Genomic DNA, 14,812 nt, shown 5'->3' with positions numbered 1-14,812 from the left:
AGATGGATGGAAATGGATGGAGGAAGTGAAGTGGTTGACTAGTTGACCTAGTCACCACTTTGCCCACTTGTCAACTTAAGTCCCTCATGTTTGTAGTCGGGTGCGGGAATTAACCAAACGAATATTTTTAAAACGCTCGAGTAAACGGGTGATGTCAAAATTAAATAGCGGGAATATAATGAACGTTACTCACGGAAACTATTAATTTAAATACGAAAGATTATGTTTTAAAAAAAAAGACGGTGTTAAAATTAAATTTAACGGAAAAACGCGGGATGTTACATTATCCACACCTCAAAAGAAATTTCGTCCCGAAATTTAGTTGGAAGTAGTAGTTGTTGAATCTTACTCGAGATCTTGCGTTGTAAATTCTACGAATAAGTGAAGGTACTCCCTTGGGCATTTCACGTCGTATTAGAGTTTGGGTTCACGATTCATGGTTTCGACTGGCCCTCCTAGGAATGAAGTTTATCGTCGATAGTGAGTTCATCAAAGAAGATAACAAGTTCTCGTTTCGCAAAACACGTCTTTGAGTTGATACATCGAATGTAGGATAAACGGAGACCCAAAATGAGTCGGAAAAGTCTAAACGGCTAGCGACGGGTCCAAAACACCCCAAGAATTTAAAAGATCAAAATATCGCGGATTTAGCTTCCTACGTTTTCCCGAAACGGATTGCACCTTTCCAAGGTGCGACTCTTAACATTTTTCGGTCACCGACTTGAAATTCAAGGTCGTTGCGTCGTTTGTCGGTATAGCTCTTTTGACGACTTCGGGCCGTCCTAAGCCTATCTCGGATTTGAACGATTTTCTCGGTTGCTCATGAATAACCTCGGCCCCGGTGAATTGATCATCGTTTACTTGGTTCGACAAAAGAGAATGACGTTTCCGGTCACATGTGGTTTCAAAAGGAGTGACGTTAAAACTCGAATGAAAATCGTTGTAGTACGAGGATTCGGTTAAAGGAAAATACTTTTCTCAAGTAAATTTGAAGTGGTAATACAAACTTGTATTATGGTTTCCAAGGTTTAAATCGCATGTTTGTTCGGTCCGTCGGGTTGTGGATGGTACGCGGTACTCATGTCTAAACGCGGTCCCGAGGCTTTTTGTAAGGTACTCCAAAATCTAGAAGTGAAACGAGGATCTCGATCCGAAACGGGGTACATTCCGTAAGGTATATTTGAACAAGTCCGTTAGGACTCGAAAACGTTAGTTAGAACAAGTTTCTCAAGAAATTCGCGTCGCGGAAGATTTATCGGTTTCCAAAAACGTTCGTCGGGGCAAGTTCTTATCGGGTTTTGAAAACAATTGTTAGGACTATCCACCCTCGCGGCGAATACTTGTATGACGTGAAGAGTCGCTCTCCATTGAGAATTTAGAATAAGGACCTCCTGAACCGGAAGTACGAGGGTGATGCAAGAGAAGTTTCCGCCCCGATGTGAGCATAACGAGTAAATTGTAGTTAGTCAATAAGACTGTGCGAGGACGAGCTAGTATACCCGTGTGACATACGGTTGAAGTCGAATGGAATCGGTAATTCATTCGGAAGCATAAATATAATTTGACAATAATTGAAGGTGTGTCCCCGGTATGGTTGTTATAAATATTCTCGGAGTTTTCGGATGTCCAAACCTGAAAAGATGAAGTCATGTACATGGCACATGGTAGTGTTTAGGTTGATCGAGTCTAACCACCATCACGCGTCACTAGAACTTTGGTATGTCTTACCGTAATATAACCACGTTGATCGAGTGTCGTTATATTACGCTAACTCATACCTCCATTCCCACATCACTCTATAGATTCAAGTTCGTGTAATCGCGAAAATCTAAAATGAACAAAATGTAACGACGTCTCAAACGTGACTCATATTAAATCGAAAGAATTTCTGCAAATCTAAGGAAGCGTTCCCCGAGGGAAGTGTATAAATGATTGTTCACGTCAATGCGGTTCGAGTCAGACAATAATGTATTTAGGTATGAAAAGAGTAACGAGTCGTGATAACAAGTAGTACGCAACCATAGCGATAAATAGTGATGACGATACTCATCTAGAGTAGTGACGGTGACTTTACAATACTCATGGATAGTAAGCTAAGACGGGGTGAATAACAACCAAAGAATTAGAGTTCCCGAGCTAGAGTGGCTAACGAAGTCGCGGTCATCCGTACGCGTATGAATCTTGAATTCACGTGTTTTACCAAAAATTGGCGGAATACGAGTTCGTATGATGAAAGTTTGGGTACCATTAAAAAATTTTCCTAAGAATGATTCAAGTATAATGCACAAGTAGTCAAGTAAGTGCTATCTATAGCAAATGTATGTCAGAATGCAATGGTTAACTATCCGGTTGTAGTCTAGACTCACTAATGCGTCCTAACGACTCTGTTAGACACACTAATGCACGTCCTAGTTCCCTACAACCAACGCTCTGATACCACTTGTAGCGACCCGACCAAAACCGTTATTGACGGCGCCGTTAACTTAGGTCCCGTTGCGTGGTCGTAGTCCCTATATGAGACTCGTTTGACCAAAATTATGTCGCATTCATTTGAAAGGTACAAGACTTGCAAGTTTAGTTTACAAAACCGTTCGACAACAAGTCTAAGTTTACAAAAGTCATAAAGTATAAATGAAATAACTTGCGACATAATTAGTTTAAAAACACAGTTGCTATAAATAGCGTAAGTATGTAAACAAAAGTTTGAATCCAAAAGTGCTATCCCTAGCGTATGTATGTATGTATGCTTGACCCCAAGCAAGAAATCAGAGTGTATGCATGTATGCTTGACTCCAAGCAAGTATGAGAGTACGCGGAAGCATGTATCAAATAGCCAAGTATGAACCTGAGAAACATATAGAAAACTGTCAACGAAAAACGTTGGTGAAATCATAGGTGTATTAGTAAATGTTATATTTTGAACCACAAGATTTAGTATTTCCATAAATTGATCATCCAAAAGTTGCATTCCAAAAGTTGGTTCGCGAGCACCCAATTATCAAGACTTAACGTTTCCTTCCATAGAACCCCATCACAATAGTGTTAGAACCTACACTGTTTCCCGAAAATATATTTCATCCGTAGACGGTAGCGAACCGTCCGTAATGAGGGTTTGTCAAACCCGTATGGCCACACAATATAAGTTCTCGCTTACACCCTGCAAGTGTAACTAATGATAATCGAATTGAGGATTTTTGTTCTAACTCGCTGTGGAATGTTTGTTTTCCTTGTACTTGTGTTCAAAGTATAAAAGTAAGTAGTACAAAATGTAACAAAGTATATGTTTCTCAGCCCACAATTTAAAAGTATAAAAAGTTGTTGAAAAGGTGGGACTATGATCTCACCTCGAGTGCACGAGTATAAATGTACTTCACAAAGTAAACGTGTGCATGAAAGTTGCTTAGCCTTGACCTAAACAAGTAAGTTATATCAATTGACCGGTTACGACACAAGGTCGGGCGAAATGTGTTCAATTAGTCCTATGGCTCATTAAGACTCGAAAAGTATAGCATGCGAATCACGTTGTCAAGTTTCATGCGAGAATGAAGTATAAAAGCATGTTAGAACGATTGCATAAAGTTTGAGTTGACATTTCAAAACCTTACCATTAGAAAGGAAATCTTATTACGTTTCCAACGATATTTGATTCATCGAAAACGGAGTTACGGTCAAAAAGTTATGGCCAAAACAAGTTTGCTGAAGTTCGGATGAAACAGGCAATTGTCACGGCGCGACAAATTGCTCCGCGGCGCGACAAATGCCTATGTTGAAGGTCAGAAAGCTTGAAAAACATGTTCTAAAATCACCCTTTGGGCCACGGCACGACAAATTTCTCCGCGGCGCGACAATGGCCGTGGCCTGGTCCCTGGCCTGTTTCACTTGTTCAAGGCTTGGTAAAATTTCAAACAAACGCAAAACTCAAACCGTAAACAATTAGGAAGCGTATCTTATACCGTTGGAAAGCTCTTTTGACAAGGAACACAACTAAACATGTTTCATCAAACAAAAACAACATTTTCCATAACCGATTTCTCGTCAAGTGATCGTTTAAAAGTCCATTTTCAAAGTTTCAAGTTCATCAATTGCATTTTAAGTTTCGGGAATCCAATTTACACATACGATATGCCGTTTCGAAGGTAATTAAGCATACATTACAACTAATCACTAACAATTAACATTCCATGGCATTCAAGCATCAAAAGTTCATGTCAAGAACTATCAAACCCTAGTCAAACATCACAAAATCAATATTCATGTTTTTGAAGTTTTCTTAATCAACCTACGCATCAAAACGAAGCTAGTGATACTAGTAACACAATTAAAACATGCACTTTAACAATCTAACAACATTAACTCATCCAAAATCAAGGATTAAGCAAACCCATTTCAAGTTCATGCTAGTTACTCCAAAAACAACAAATCGAGCAAACCAAACATATATTCATGTTAGACTTGAGCCATAGACACTAACTAACACCATTTCAAATCAAAAACACGAATTTAGAGAAATCTAGAGTTTTAGAAATGTTACCCAAACGAGATGAAGTTGGTATCAAATTGTAGAGGATGAAGAGAGGATTCCAAATATGTAATTTGTTTTGTTGTAAGCCTCCTAAATCGAATTTAGATGATGAATGATTGAATTGGGTGTTGTGTGTGTGTGTTCTTGCTAGAGAGAAAGAGAGATGAGGGAGATGGATGGAAATGGATGGAGGAAGTGAAGTGGTTGACTAGTTGACCTAGTCACCACTTTGCCCACTTGTCAACTTAAGTCCCTCATGTTTGTAGTCGGGTGCGGGAATTAACCAAACGAATATTTTTAAAACGCTCGAGTAAACGGGTGATGTCAAAATTAAATAGCGGGAATATAATGAACGTTACTCACGGAAACTATTAATTTAAATACGAAAGATTATGTTTTAAAAAAAAAGACGGTGTTAAAATTAAATTTAACGGAAAAACGCGGGATGTTACAATCAAATTAGTCCTAACTTATAAACGGTTTCTTATCACCAAGAACCAAAAAGAAAATATATACTATAAGGTCATGGTTGTAATAGTCCACAGACTAGACCAACTACTCCCCAACTAGTCAGATTTTGAAATAGTCTGACTAGTCTCCGACTTGCCGATTATTCAGTCAAAGTTGTCAAGAGTTCAATTTAGTCAGTTCAAAGTTGAATTTATTCGGTCAAATTCCAGTCATATACGGCCATCTTCAATGTATGACTCTGTTGTGTACAATTGAATTAATAAGGGATTTGAAGAAGGTGAAAGGGTAGAAACGAGAAACAACTTTGGAGTTGATTGATAGCTTTATGCTGCTTCTCACTCTCCTATTCCGGTTCAAATGGGGTGCTAAATGGGCGAGTTTTGAGGTGCTTTGTTATTGATTTTTTCAGCACTTTGTCTCTGGCTCGCTCGACTTGTTTTTCAAGTAGTCATCCCCTTTGTTGCTGGTTCGAGTTTGAGTTGCTGCTATGTTTCGTGTTTTGTATATCTTATCGTAATAAAGTTCTTCTTGCCTTACAAAAAGGAAATCGAAGAGTCAAATAATTCAACCATTCCCATGTTGCATCGTCTATTAATCAATTGGTCCATTAGATCAAAGCACGTAACGCCGATTTATTACCACATTTGACTAAGTCACTATATTGAACTGTTCGTTCCCCATATGTGCACAAGGATTATATGATGGGAAAATAATCACAACGGACAATCTACAAAGTGGAAACAAACCCGTTTGACCAACACTTTCCCGACCCGTATGAACCCGTGAGGATGCTAACAAACAAGCTATACCAAATCCAACTCAAATAAGTAGCTAAACAATACCAAATCAGTAGCAAATCAGTAGCTAAGCAATAATCAAGCACACACAATACACACAAGACTTTTTACGTGAAAAACCTCTCAAAATCGAGAGCAAAAACCACGGGACTCGTAAGCCACTTAAACTTCACTATCATCAACAAGGAGAGAAATACAATAATCTTTCTCTAGATCAACTAGAGGTATACAACATCATCATACTCTTGAACAACAATAATCAACAAGTATATGAAGAAATTAAAGACAAAAGAGTAATAACATCACCCAAAATTCTGCTGCTGTTCGACCTGCTGTAACTCGAACTGCAGACCTCTTTAGACGAATTCAACAGTTGAAAACTTTGGCACTGACGTCAGGAAGACACAGCCCAAATTTGATGAAGATCCAACGGTTAGATCTTCGGGGATCGTCTCTTTTCTGGCCTGCTGTCACTGTAGAAGGAAATGGGGGTTTTTTACTCTTTTTCTTGATTACTTTTTGATCTCTCTCCCTCTTGATAGTCAACAAACAGCTGCAATCAACTGATCTAAATAATACCCACAGATGCTTGACCAAGTCAACCTTCATCTTGGGCCTATTTTGTTGGGCTTCCTCATAAATGGAAACATAAATAAACCCAACAAATCTCCCCCTTTCCAATTATGAGGAAGGAATCGCCATCCCGGCGATCGAGCAACATACCTTGAGCTTCTCACTTGCTAAAACCTTTGTGAACATGTCGGAACCATTATCATCGGTGTGAACTTTATCAATTTCAAATGAACCATCTTCAAGACGTTCTCTAATCCAATGATACCGCTCATCTATATGTTTTGTCCGCTTATGATACATAGAATTTCTAGCCAAATGAATCGCACTCTCATTATCACAAAGAACCACATATCGTGATTGCTTAAACCCAAGGTCTTGTAGAAACTTTTTCATCCACAATAGTTCTTTGCACGCTTCTGTTGCTGCCATATACTCAGCCTCGGTTGTAGACAATGCAACACACTTTTGTAACCTTGATTGCCATGAAACTGCTCCCCCTGCGAAAGTCATCAGATATCCAGAAGTGGATTTCATGTTATCTTTGTTTCCTGCCAGATATGAGTCTGTATAACCAACAAGCATCGGCTCTCCATTTTCAAATGTGATACCCAACTTTGAAGTACCTCGTAAGTATCTCATAATCCATTTAACTGCTTCCCAATGCTTCTTACCCGAATTTGACATAAACCGACTAACAACACCTACCGCATGAGCTATATTAGGCCTAGTACACACCATAGCATACATCAAGCTACCAACCGCTAAAGCATATGGAACTTTGTCCATCTCCTCAAAATCCTCCTTTGAAGTAGGGCAATCTCTATCTGTTAGCTTAAAGTTGGTAGTAAGAGGGGAACTAACCACTTTAGCATTCTTCATGTTGAACCTACTAAGCACCTTTTCAATGTATTGCTCTTGTGATATATGTAACATCTTAGCACCTCTATCTCTAGAAATCCGAATGCCAAGAATATGTTTTGCTGGTCCCAAGTCTTTCATAGCAAAAGACTTGCTCAATTCTCGCTTCAACTGCGCAATTCTTTTAATATTTTTACCAACAATCAACATATCATCAACGTATAACAACAATATGATGAAATCATCATCACCAAACCTCTGAAAGAAGACACAATGATCTGAAGCTATCTTTCGGTAGCCTTGCTTTCCTATAACCGACTCAAACTTCTTATACCACTGTCTCGGTTCTTGCTTCAACCCATATAAACTTTTCTGAAGTCTACAAACATAATTTTCTTTACCCTTAACCCGAAATCCTTCAGGTTACATCATGTAGATTTCCTTATCCAAATCACCGTGAAGAAAAGCAGTCTTGACATCCATCTGTTCAACCTCAAGATCAAGGCTAGCAGCTAACCCAAGAACCACTCGAATAGATCCCATCTTCACCACCGGTAAGAAAATCTCATCAAAATCAATACCCTTTTTCTGGCTGAATCCTTTAACGACTAACCTAGCTTTGTACCTTGGTTGTGAAGTAAGCTCATCTGTCTTCACTTTGAATACCCATTTGTTTCTCAAAGCTCTCTTGCCTTTAGGTAACTTCACCAGCTCATAAGTATTGTTCTCATGCAAAGAATTCATCTCATATTGCATAGCTTCACCCCACTCTTTCTTATGCTCATCTTTCATTGCTTCTGAATAACATTTTGGCTCTCCCCCATCAGTAACTAATACATAATCATCATCAGAATATCTAACAGAAGGATGACGGTCTCGGGTAGACCGCCTAAGTGGGACAAATGGGGGCACATCTGGTACTGGAATCTCTACCTGCTCCGGAGCATCATTATCATCAATACCATGTTCATTGTCATGAACGTCATTATCAACATGTGAATCAACATGTTGTGGAGTAACCAGATTCAAATCAGCAAGATCGACATTATGTTGAGGAACTGACTCTGTCTTCTCAACATCTTTCAACATTTGATCTTCTGAAAAAACAACATCTCGACTTCGTACAAGTTTCTTTTGAACTGGATCATATAACCTATACCCAAAATCATCTTCACCATAGCCGAGAAATACACATGGCTTAGTCTTCATATCAAGCTTTGACCTTTCATCTTTGGGAACATGAACAAATGCTTTACATCCAAAGACTCGTAAATGACGGTAAGAAACATCTTTGCCGCTCCAAACCTTGTTAGGAACATCAAAACGCAAAGGTACACAAGGGGTTAGATTAATAATATGAACTGCCGTATTTAAAGCCTCACCCCAAAAGGAATCAGACAACCCTGCATGTGAAAGCAAACATCTAACTCTCTCAACCAAAGTTCTGTTCATCCTCTCTGCTAAGCCATTCAACTGAGGTGTCTTTGGTGGAGTCTTTTGATGCCGAATACCATTCTCCTTACAATAAGCATCAAATCTGCCAATGTATTCACCGCCATTATCAGTCCGAATACACTTGAGTTTCTTCCCCGTTTGCCTTTCAACTAGTGCATGAAATTCCTTAAACTTCGCAAATGCTTGATCCTTTGACTTTAAAGTGTAAACCCACACCTTCCTGGAATGATCATCAATGAATGTAACAAAGTAGGAACATCCACCAAGTGTTCTAGTCTTCATAGGCCCACAAACATCCGAATGAACTATATCAAGTACGTTCTCCATTCGAAAAGAAGAATGACTCTTAAATACAACTCTGGTCTGTTTCCCTGCCAAACAGTGAGAACACTTACTCAAATCAATACCACTAACACCCGACAACATATTCTTCTTAAACAAGATAGACATCCCCTTTTCACTCATGTGGCCAAGTCTTTTATGCCACAACTCGGTAGAATCAACATTGTCCACTGCATTGACAATGTTCTGGATGATCTTCGGACGCGTGAAGTATAATCTTGAGTCTTTCTTGCCTCTTCCCACTATCATAGAACCAAGAGTTAGTTTCCAAATACCATTACCAAAACTGCTATGATAACCATCATCATCAAGAATGCCTGTTGAAATGACATTAAGTCTCATATCCGGAACATGTTTTACATTATGCAAAACCAACTCCATCCCCGTGTCAAATTTCAAACAAACATCTCCAATACCAACGATCTTTGATAACCCGGCATTACCCATCCTAGCAAATCCATAGTCACCTGGAGTGTAAGATGAGAAGTGATCTCTACATATTGCAACATGACATGTAGCACCACTATCAATAATCCAACTCGTGTCATCATGAGTAAGATTGATCATATCATAATCAATACAAACAAAGAACTCATCTGTGATAGCGTTAACTTCAACCTTATCATCATCACCACCATCACTTTTCTTTTGTTTATTCTTGTCATATGCCTTTTTCTTCTCATTCTTCAACTGTGGACAATACCATTTTGTGTGCCCTTTTTCATGACAATGATAGCACTCAATATTAGAAAACTTTCCTTTCCTTGAGCTACTACGGTTCTTGCCTCTTTTACCCTGACCTCTACTATGACTTCTCCCCCGCATTTCTGTGACCAAGATATCTGAATGTGAAGAAGAACCTTGTGACTTTCTTCTCATCTCTTCATTTAAAATACTACCCTTAGCAAATTTCATGGTGATAGTACCATTCGGTGCAGAGTTGGACAAAGATGTCCGAAAAGTCTCCCAAGAGTCCGGTAATGTACCAAGTAACCAGAGACCTTGAATCTCATCCTCAAACTTGATACCCATACCTGCAAGCTGATTTATAATACCCTGATATGCATTTAGGTGATCTGTAATAGGAGTCCCATCATGATACTTCAAAGCCATCATCTGCTTAATTAAGAACAACTTTTATTCCCAGTCTTTCGTTCATATAACTGCTCAAGCTTTTTCCATAAGGATTTAGCATCAGTCTCCCCAGTAATATGATTCACAACATTATCATCAACCCACTGCCGAATACACCCACATACTTGTATATACAAAATTTTCCATTGAGCATCAGTCTTACCCTCAGGTATACCCTCAGTAAAAACAGGTAAATAATAATCTTTCACATAAAGAAGATCTTCCATCTTTCCTTTCCAAACATGATAATTTGAACCATTTAAATTAATCATCTTACTTGTATTAGCTTTCATCTTTCACACAAGTCAACCAAATAACTTTAAGCTCTAGATACCAATTTGATGGGAAAATAATCACAACGGACAATCTGCAAAGCGGAAACAAACCCATTTGACCAACACTTTCCCGACCCGTATGAACCCGTGAGGATGCTAACAAACAAGCTATACCAAATCCAACTCAAATCATTAGCTAAACAATACCAAATCAGTAGCAAATCAGTAGCTAAGCAATAATCAAGCACACACAATACACACAAGACTTTTTACGTGGAAAACCTCTCAAAATCGAGAGTAAAAACCACGGGACTCGTAAGCCACTTAAACTTCACTATCATCAACAAGGAGAGCAATACAATAATCCTTCTCTAGATCAACTAGAGGTATACAACATCATCATACTCTTGAACAACAATAATCAACAAGTATATCAAGAAATTAAAGACAAAAGAGTAATAACATCACCCAAAATTCTGCTGCTGTTCGACCTGCTGTAACTCGAACTACAGACCTCTTTAGAAGAATTCAACGGTTGAAAACTTTGGCACTGATGTCAGGAAGACACAGCCAAATTTGATGAAGATCCAACGGTTAGATCTCCAGGGATCGTCTCTTTTCTGGCATGCTGTCACTGTAGACGGAAATGGGGTTTTTGACTCTTTTTCTTGATTACTTTTTGATCTCTCTCCCTCTTGATAGTCAACAAACAGCTGCATTCAACTGAACTAAATAATACCCATAGATGCTTGACCAAGTCAACCTTCATCTTGGGCCTATTTTGTTGGGCTTCCTCATAAATGGAAACATAAATAAACCCAACAAATCTCCCCCTTTCCAATTATGAGGAAGGAATCGCCATCCCGACGATCGAGCAACATACCTTGAGCTTCTCACTTGCTAAAGCCTTTGTGAACATGTCGGAACCATTATCATCGGTGTGAACTTTATCAAGTTCAAATGAACCATCTTCAAGACGTTCTCTAATCCAATGATACCGCACATCTATATGTTTTGTCCGCTTATGATACATAGAATTTCTAGCCAAATGAATCGCACTCTCATTATCACAAAGAACCACATATCGTGATTGCTTAAACTCAAGGTCTTGTAGAAACTTTTTCATCCACAATAGTTCTTTGCACGCTTCTGTTGCTGCCATATACTCAACCTCGGTTGTAGACAATGCAATACACTTTTGTAACCTTGATTGCCATGAAACTGCTCCCCCTGCAAAAGTCATCAAATATCCAGAAGTGGATTTCATGTTATCTTTGTTTCCTGCCAGATATGAGTCTGTATAACCAACAAGCATCGGCTCTCCATTTCCAAATGTGATACCCAACTTTGAAGTACCTCGTAAGTATCTCATAATCCATTTAACTGCTTCCCAATGCTTCTTACCCGGATTTGACATAAACCGACTAACAACACCTACCGCATGAGCTATATCAGGCCTAGTACACACCATAGCATACATCAAGCTACCAACTGCTGAAGCATATGGAACTTTTTCCATCTCCTCAACATCCTCCTTTGAAGTAGGGCAATCTCTATCTGTTAGCTTAAAGTTGGTAGTAAGAGGGGAACTAACCACTTTAGCATTCTTCATGTTGAACCTACTAAGCACCTTTTCAATGTATTGCTCTTGTGATATATGTAACATCTTAGCACCTCTATCTCTAGAAATCCGAATGCCAAGAATCTGTTTTGCTGGTCCCAAGTCTTTCATAGCAAAAGACTTGCTCAATTCTCGCTTCAACTGCGCAATTCTTTTAATATTTTTACCAACAATCAACATATCATCAACGTATAACAACAATATGATGAAATCATCATCACCAAACCTCTGAAAGATGACACAATGATCTGAAGTTGTCTTTCGGTAGCCTTGCTTTCCTATAACCGACTCAAACTTCTTATACCACTGTCTCGGTGCTTGCTTCAACCCATATAAACTTTTCTGAAGTCTACAAACATAATTTTCTTTACCCTTAACCCGAAAACCTTCAGGTTGCATCATGTAGATTTCCTTATCCAAATCACCGTGAAGAAAAGCAGTCTTGACATCCATCTATTCAACCTCAAGATCAAGACTAGAAGCTAACCCAAGAACCACTCGAATAGATCCCATCTTCACAACCGGTGAGAAAATCTCATCAAAATCAATACCCTTTTTCTGGCTGAATCCTTTAACGACTAACCTAGCTTTGTACCTTGGTTATGAAGTAAGCTCATCTGTCTTCACTTTGAATACCTATTTGTTTCTCAAAGCTCTCTTGCCTTTAGGTAACTTCACCAGCTCATAAGTATTGTTTTCATGCAAAGAATTCATCTCATCTTGCATAGCTTCACCCCACTCTTTCTTATGCTCATCTTTCATTGCTTCTGAATAAAATTCTGGCTCTCCCCCATCAGTAACTAATACATACTCATCAGCAAAATATCTAACAGAAGGATGAAGGTCTCGGGTAGACCGCCTAAGTGGGACAAATGGGGGCACATCAGGTACTGGAATCTCTACCTGCTCCGGAGCATCATTATCATCAGTACCATGTTCATTATCATGAACATCATTATCAACATGTGAATCAACATGTTGTGGAGTAACCAGATCCAAATCAGCAAGATCGACATTATGTTGAGGAACTGACTCTGTCTTCTCAACATCTTTCAACATTTGATCTCCTGAAAAAACAACATCTCGACTTCGTACAAGTTTCTTTTGAACTGGATCATATAACCTGTACCCAAAATCATCTTCACCATAGCCGAGAAATACACATGGCTTAGTCTTCATATCAAGCTTTGACCTTTCATCTTTGGGAACATGAACAAATGCTTTACATCTAAAGACTCGTAAATGATGGTAAGAAACATCTTTGCCGCTCCAAACCTTGTTAGGAACATCAAAACGCAAAGGTACACAAGGGGTTAGATTAATAATATGAACTGCCGTATTTAAAGCCTCACCCCAAAAGGAATCAGACAACCCTGCATGTGAAAACAAACATCTAACTCTCTCAACCAAAGTTCTGTTCATCCTCTCTGCTAAGCCATTCAACTGAGGTGTCTTTGGTGGAGTCTTTTGATGCCGAATACCATTCTCCTTACAATAAGCATCAAATCTGCCAATGTATTCACCGCCATTACAGTCCGAATACACTTGAGTTTCTTCCCCATTTACCTTTCAACTAGTGCATGAAATTCCTTAAACTTCTCAAATGCTTGATCCTTTGACTTTAAAGTGTAAACCCACACCTTCCTGGAATGATCATCAATGAATGTAACAAAGTAGGAACATCCACCTAGTGTTCTAGTCTTCATAGACCCACAAACATCCGAATGAACTAGATCAAGTACGTTCTCCATTCGAAAAGAAGAATGACTCTTAAATACAACTCTGGTCTGTTTCCCTGCCAAACAGTGAGAACACTTACTCAAATCAATACCACTAACACCCGACAACATATTCTTCTTAAAAAAGATAGACATCCCCTTTTCACTCATGTGGCCAAGTCTTTTATGCCACAACTCAGTAGAATCAACATTGTCCACTGCATTGACAATGTTCTGGATGATCTTCGGACGCGTGAAGTATAATCTTGAGTCTTTCTTGCCACTTCCTGTGACAATCGCTCCAAATCCATATGGACGAACACGTCATTCATTGATTTCATTGCGAGGTATTTGACCTCTATATGATACGTTTTGTAAACATTGCATTCTTTTGAAAAGGCATACCATAAATGAATATTTAATTCCAAGGTTTTCAACATCTGATGATTTCTACATATAGACAATCACCGTAAATAATAGTTTACAATAATACTTCCGTTGACAATGCAGTCAAAATAGATACATGATGATGGTTTTGTGAATGCAACATTTTCTTGAATAAAGCATGCAAGACTCCATGCACATAGCTTGTATAACATGTAAGCAAACAGCGGAAGACTTCTAGGGAACCTGAGAATAAACATGCTAACAAGTGTCAACACAAAGGTTGGTGAGTTCATAGTTTTAATGTTTTGCATAATCTGTACATAAAGGTGGATCACAAGATTTCAGTTGTTTCATCCAGAAACGTTTATCAAAATATTCTACGAAATTGAGCACCCTGGTAACTAAACTTAACGTATATATAATTTATACCCTTTGTATAATCATCTTAATAGTACACGCAAACCAACGTGTACGCTTCTCAAATAGCATACGTACGTTAAAAGGCTAGTGCTCTAGCTCGAACGGGGATATCAAGCCTTATGAATCCATATACTACTACTCGCGCCCACCAGTTCTTATAACTGGCAGTTAACAGTTACCAAAGCTAAGGGATTTTCGGTTCAAACTCAGTGTAGAATTTAGTATGTACTTGTATCCAT

Source organism: Rutidosis leptorrhynchoides, chromosome 11 (assembly GCF_046630445.1).
Source record: "Rutidosis leptorrhynchoides isolate AG116_Rl617_1_P2 chromosome 11, CSIRO_AGI_Rlap_v1, whole genome shotgun sequence".
Classification (NCBI taxonomy): domain Eukaryota; kingdom Viridiplantae; phylum Streptophyta; class Magnoliopsida; order Asterales; family Asteraceae; genus Rutidosis; species Rutidosis leptorrhynchoides.
The sequence above is the reverse complement of the archived record's forward strand: the minus strand, read 5'-3'. Positions refer to the sequence as shown.